Source organism: Lupinus angustifolius, chromosome LG05 (assembly GCF_001865875.1).
Source record: "Lupinus angustifolius cultivar Tanjil chromosome LG05, LupAngTanjil_v1.0, whole genome shotgun sequence".
NCBI lineage: Eukaryota > Viridiplantae > Streptophyta > Magnoliopsida > Fabales > Fabaceae > Lupinus > Lupinus angustifolius.
In genome coordinates, this window is record NC_032013.1 from 7654280 (window position 1) to 7662064 (window position 7785).

Below are 7785 nucleotides of genomic sequence, written 5' to 3' on the forward strand. Positions count from 1 at the left end.
GATTAACGTGAAAACAGTTTTTAACAGTTTCAACAGAAAACTGAAAAACGGATTTCAGATACTCTCTAATAGCTCGTTAATTGATTAACATGCAACATAATCGATTAACTGAATGAAAAACAGCTTTTCTATATAAACTGTATTTTCAACAGATTTCATATGCGATTTAATACATACATACATTCATATTAGAATTGATAAGTTCCGTATTTTCATGTTCAATGTATGTCATACCGGGAGAGAGAATTGCATGTGAGATTAGAGTGAGATAGTATTATGATTAGGGATTAACATGTTATCCATTGCATATTATCACATGTGTTCATCATCCTATCTTGTTCTTGCATGATTCTTTCACTACTGTTTAGAGATTTTTTAAGGGTAGAAATTACATGTTCTTCATGATTTTGATCTTATACATGTTCATAGTAATTGTGAGATTTGTATAGGGTTTATAGTTCTTTCTTGTAATATTTGAGCTATTTTAGTGCTTCACATTACTCTGTTTTTATGTTGTTTATGTAACAAGGAAAGTCGTCTCTTGGTGTTGTACTACAAAAGAGATCAGAGAGTCTTCACCAAGACTTGGATGTCTTGAGTTTAGAGCATACTCTTGGCTGGGGTTAGATCGTAGGAAAGGTTTTCCTAGATGATTGGGTAAGGTCAAACCATGGTAGAGGTTTTGAGAACTCAAGAAGGGAGAATTCAAGGTCTTGTAATTGGAAGTGTGTATGTAAGAGACATTGGTTTCAATTTTAGTGAAGAAAATCTCTCGGATTAGAGGGGAGGACTGGATGTAGTTTTGTAGTGGACAGCAAAACGAACCAGTATAAAAACCTTATTGCAGGTTGTTTCTTTCCCTTATCTCTTTACTTTTTTTTAGTATCTTTCAATTGCCTATTGTAGCTGATATTTTGAATATAGGATTACCGCCAAATAAAGATCATTTGTGTTCAAATTTATATGCTATGTCATTTCTATATAATCTGTAATTGGCTGAGTAATTGAGCCAGTCAGCAACTGCTAATTCTGTACGACTTAATCGATTAAGTCATAGCTTTAATCGATTAACTGTGCAATTTTACAGGATAGGGATTTGGTGCAAATAGTGGTAAGTGGGAACCGCGACACCTATTCAACCCCCCCCCCCCTTCTAGGTGTATTCTGTCACTGATACCTAACAAATAATATTTAATATATTACTCATCATAAACTAACCCCTCTAAGGAGGATAAATCTGCTTTTGATGGCGATGCCTTGCCTAGTTCTTCTTTAAGAGAAGAATCTATTATTGAAACAACAACCAACATGGAGCAAACAAAAATAAGTTATGATCTACCATCACAAGAAGAGCATGCTCACTCTGACTTGCCTAAAGAATGGAGAACTCACCAATATCATCTTAATGATAGCATCATTGGTGATACAAGTAAGGTGTTACCAATCGTCTTAAATTGAATGATGTTTATCTTAACATAACCTTTATTTCTCAAGTTGATCCATCCAAGATCGATGATGCAATCGATGTTGAACATTGTATTCTTACTATGCAAGAAGAACTTTATCAGTTTGAGAGGAACGATATTTGGGAACTTGTTCCTAGACCAAATAATAGGCATCTAATAAGAACTCGATGGGTATTTAGAAAAAAATCAAATGAGAATGATATTATTGCGAGAAACAAAGCAAGACTATTAGTACAAGGCTACAACCAAGAAGAAGGTATAGACTTTGATGAAACCTTCGCTCTAGTTGCTAGGCTTGAAGCTATTAGATTATTGCTAGCATATACATGTTCATTGGATTTTCAGTTATATCAAAGAGACATAAATAGTGTCTTTCTTAACGATAATATACAAGAGGAAGTGCATGTTGAACAACCTCTAGGTTCGAAGATTATTAATGTCCCTCTTATGTATATAAACTTAAGAAAGCGCTCTATGGCTTAAAGCAAGCTCCTCGTGCTAGGTATGATCGTCTAACAAGCTTGTTACCTAAAAAAAGGCTTTACCAAAGGAAAGGTTCACACTACATTATTTATGAAGAAAATAGATCATCATACTTTACTTGTTCAAATTTATGTTGACAATATTATTTTCTATTCTACTAATGAGTTATTGTATAGTGATTTTGGTAAGATGATGCAAGAAGAGTGAGATGTCCAAGATGAGAAAGTTTAAATACTTTCTTGGACTTCAAATAAAACAAATCAAGGATGACATATTTTTTAGTCAATCCAAATATTGCAGGGATCTGCTAAAAAGATTTGAGATGGATGAATGAAAAACAATTGTCACTCCAATGGGTTCTCGAATATACATCGATACTGATGAAGCAGAAAATTGCATTGACATTTCAAAGTATTGAGGTATAATCGACTCTCTTCTTTATCTTACTACTAGTAGACCTGATATTATATTTGTTGTTTGCCGTTGTGCACGTAATCAATCAAAATCCAAAGAGTCACATCTTGTTATCGTTAAGAGCATAATAAAATATTTGAAAGTTACACCTGATGTAGGATTATGGTATCCGAAATGAAGTCTATGTGACTTGGGGGAATACTCGGGTTCAAATTTTGTTGGATGCAAAACTGAGAGGAAAAGTACAAGTGATACTTGTCATATTTTAGGAAATGCATTAGTCTCTTGGTCTTGTAAAAATCCACAATGTGTTGCTCTAAGTATTGTTGAGGCATAATACATTATAGTAGGTAGTTAGTGTGCTCAAGTGTTATGGCTTAAGTAACAATTACAAGATTATGGCTTGGACTTAGGATGCATTCCCTTGAAATGTGATAATATTAGTGTTATACACCTCACAAAGAATCTACCGATGCATTCCTGAACTAAGTATATTGATATAAGACATCACTTCATTAGGGACCATGTCCAAAAGAATGATGTACTCTTGGAATTTTGTGATACGTATGACCAATTAGCATACATCTTTACAAAAAATTTGGCTAAAGAACCTTTCTAAGATTAGATGAAAATTAGCCATTCTTGATGAAGCTAACTTGTCCTAAAAATGTTCTTATGCATGTATGTTTGCATCATTATGTTTATTACATGTCTACTTGTTCTTAAACATGCTTAAATTTTCATATTCTAGGGTATGTAATTGATTACTACAAATAAGTAACGAATTACCAGGAAATAGATGCCTGATGGTTTCAAAAACTGAGGACAATAACCGATTACTCTAAGAAGTAACTGATTAACGAATTAAACAATAAGGGAGGGTAACTAATTACTCTAGAGAGTAACTGGTTACTCAAAGTGAATTTTCTGAAACTAGGCATCTACACCATATGTAACTGATTACTCTATGGAGAGTAACTGATTACACAGTGAAGTATTAAAGAAATTCCTCCATTATCAGAAACTTCATCTTCTTCCTCCAACCCTCCAACCCGGGTCCACCCCCTCCACTCCCAAAATCTTCATTTCTTAATCATTTTGAGTGATTTTTGTGTTGATTTCTATTACACTTTCAATTCTAAACTCAATGGAACGATTCGAGTTTAGAGTCTTAAATAAAAAACTCCCAAATCTCCCAAATCCTCAAAACCTAGAATTCTAAAACTTCAAATTTTTGGCTTTTTCATCAAAAACTAAGAAGTAATGTACCAATGTATCTTAAAGGAAGCAACCAACTTCTTCATAGGCTAATCCGCTGGATTTGGCACACCTTATTTCAAATTATGAGCAATGAACCGTGTTCATATAACATTTTTTAGCTAGACCCATTTTTGCTCCTAAGTATGGTGAGCTTCGCTCTTTTGAGTCTGATGATGGATGTTAGGGATAACAAGATGATGTGGATGTCATCCACAAGATGAGTTTCTTTACAAATACTAATGATCTTTTTTATAAACATTGAAGTGATCAACATACTGCTCCTATAGAAAATCCTTCTAGTAACCCTCCTGCACCTCATCCCTCTACTTTCCATTTCGAGTCATCTTCATCTGTTGTCATGCTAACCAGTCAAATTATCATGGATGAGTTATTCTTGCTTTGAGGCTACATCACTATACAGATTGACGCCCTTGATGCTAAGAATCAACAAGTCTAAGTTGAACTTAGAAGATTATCTAATCGATTGGACTACATGGATCTTGATGATGATAGTGATGAGCCGTAGTCTAAGGATTGTTGTCTAGGATCTGTTAGTTGCTTTTTGCTAGAAATAAGTCATGATTTAATCTTGTACCTTTTTTTTTGTATATGTATGTATATTTTGTGATGGAAACTTGACTTTTCCTTCTTTTTGATGAAGTCAATAGGCGGAGAAAAGTTGGAGTTGTGTTTTCTGTTTAACATATTTCAGGCAAAAATTTAAAAATAAAGGGGAAACATACTAGATACAGGAAACACACTCAATTCAAATTGTCAAATCTTATGAAATATGCATAAATCATATAATTACATATTTCAAGACAATGTTGGTTTGTCATCATCATAAAAAGGAGATTATGACGAAGATATTACTCATGATCTTGCCACAGTTTTGATGAAGACGCTAAGATCGCCAAAAATAAGTAAAAGGAAGAAGACCTTGAAGACATAGAAGATCAAGCTTCAAGATCAAATAGTTTTTAAGCCTTCAATATTTACTTTTCTTCTTCTTAAGCTCTGATATATTTAGTACCAATGCTCTTAAGTGTGAAATTTTTAAATTAATTGGAAACTCTTTGTAAAAAAGAAATCAATTTTTAAAATGCTAAGTAATGTGTTACTTGACCTGAGTAACAGGTTACTAGACCTAAGTAATAAATTACTTGGACTCTGTGAAAGTAAGTAATAGGTTAATGGAACTGAGTAAAAGGTTACCAAACTGAGTAATGAGTTACTCAACAAAAACAAACACAAAGTAACTGATTACTCTAAGGAGTAACCCGTTACTCAGTTGGGCAGTAAGCTTGGGTAATTGGTTACAACCTTTAGTAATTGGTTACAGAGAGTTGTTGAATCATATTTTCAAATCCAAACTGAGCAGCTTTCTTCCAAAATGAATAGATTTCATTCCAATCGAGTTCTATCTTCTCATAGAGGTATAATGGCTAGTTAGAAGTCTATTTAAAGGTACTAAGATACCCAAATTCGTACAAAACTTTCTCATCAATCTTTCATACAATTTCCACAACTTTCACATACAATTCTCTGCACTTGTTTATGCAACTTAAGTTTTAACTATCATACTTTTCTGAAATTGCACACATCTTTATCTAAAGTTTTTCAAACTTAAACTATAGAATAACATTGTATACTGACTGTAGAAAGAGTTAAGGGATTGCAAGTTATAGTTTATTCATATCTTGTAAGGTAATTCTTGCCCTAGTCAATTTCTTCAAACTTCTTGCATTTACTTTTCACCATAGGGTGTGGTGGAAATGGGAAGAGTGTTTGTTTAGAAATGGTGTGCTTCTAAATGGTGAGATATTTGTGAGTGAATAATGTATAGGTAGTCTCGAGGTGAGATTTGTAATTACAAATCAAAATATCATTGCAAAAATCTCTTGTGCTGCAAGACTACAAGATGTAACCTTCGGCGGACAGGAAGACAAACCGGTATAAAGATCATTGTATACTTTCTCTATTCTTCTTACTCTCTTAATTTTTTGTTTTTAGACTTGGTATTTTTCTGCATATTTTTCGCTGCAACAAACTCTATTTTATAGCAGAAAAACTTACCATTATGTAGACAACTAATTCATCCCCTCTTAGTTTCCATCTTATACTTACACCATTAGACATGCCAAGCTAGTTTCCTAATTGTACCATAATGCGCACCAAACTAGCTTCCTAACAATGTAATGATGGCCCAAGAGATGCACCAAGCTTGCTTCCTTATTGTGTTCCTGATGCGCACCAAGTCAGCTTTCTGACCGTGTCCTTGATGTGCATCAGTTCCACTAACTCGGTCACGTGGTCGAGTGTCCCATGCCAAGCCTTAGCATTCCCTGTTCATTTGGTACGAGTCAAGCCTTCGCATTCCTCGGTCAATTGGAATGATTCATGGCCATGTTTTGTCGGTCAAGTTTCTAACATATGCTTATGTCCTTGGGTTCCTTAGGCAAGTATTGGGCATTATCTTTAATATTCAATATTGTCTAGAAGAAATTAATCATCTTCTACCTAACTATGTAATTTTGTTTGGTTGTCCTCATTACTGAAAATGATATTTATGTAGTAGCTAACCATAATAATTAAGATAACACAAATAATTCATTCAAGTAAATATTTTTTATTCAATTTCATCATATTGTTAAAGTTGCACTTAATTCATAGATGATTGAGAATTTTTCAAACATGAATAGCTAACTACATTAACAATAAAATATTAAAATTGACATCTCAAGTTAATATTCTATTGCTCATTGAAATCCATATGGTAGAATTTTTGCACAAAAATACACATGATATCAATATTAAATGATTTATAAAAATCCTTAGGATCTCAGGATTTTTGGTGCAAATATTAACAAAGGCTTGTGATCTTATAATCTATATTATAAGTGTAAATTCATTAAGAACTCAAATAAAGTCATAATAATATAAGAAATAGCAACATTTACACATGTAAAAGAACTTAATCAATTATTTATAATTTTTAGAAGGACCATACAAATTATATTGTACATATTTATCAAGCTACACATTTAAGAAAAGTGTGAGCTTCAAGAAGTATTTTTATGAAAATACCATTTGTGTGTAGATAAAAAAAAAATGTATTTTAATAAATTTGATAGGGGAAAATTCAAGGGCAATTGCCCCCAACTGTCCTAAATAAGGCCCGCCTCTAGTGAGCATCTAAGTTGCATGAGGTTAATGAGCATCTTTTTTGTGTGAGATATCTTTGTAGTAAAGAACTTAGAAAATAATAAGATATTTTTTTTAATTTAAAAAAAGAAAACAAAGTGAACATTCCAATTAAAATTGGGTATTCACACCATTTTATCACACATCATATTACTCTTTAATGTGTGCTCTTGTGATGACTTGACATCTCATGTTCATGATCCGTGAAATTGGATCATCCATCACTCACAAACTAATCTAAATATTGTTCAAATAATAACGTATGAATAGGGGAGAATTTAAAGTACATTTTTTGTGTGTAGGATCTCACCATTCAATGTACTACTTGATACCCTACAAGTTTTATATATATTATTCTATACACATTAACATTTGTGTATAGAAATATTAAATTGAAGTCTCTTTATTAATAATATATATAATATGTTCAGAACATATACATAATATGCTGAGAGTATATTTATTCTAAGACACAAATCTCCCACTACCACTCACTGGACCCATATGATTATCATGTCTATTGCTCTAAGATGATTATCATGTTTTTGCTATAGAAGATGCTTACTGAAGGGGTTAACAACAGCGTTATCAATATGAACGTTGCATATTTTCACATTTCCTCTATTGATTGTCTCTAAGATGAGGTGGAATCATTTAATTATATGTTTGGGTCACTCATGAGATCAAGGTTCCTTAGCTTGTGCAATGACTCCATTATTGTCATGATAGAGATCCATTGGATCCAACGTTAGAAACAATACCAAGCTCCTCAATGAACTTCGTGATCCAAATGAATTCTTTAATGTATTTGAAGTAGCAATACACTCTGCCTCTATGGTAGAATCAACAATTATTTATTGAAACTATTCCAGCTTACAACGCCACCATTTAAATAGTACACATAATCCTATTGCGACCATGTGTCATTTTTATCAGTTTTATCAGTTTGGAGGATAAC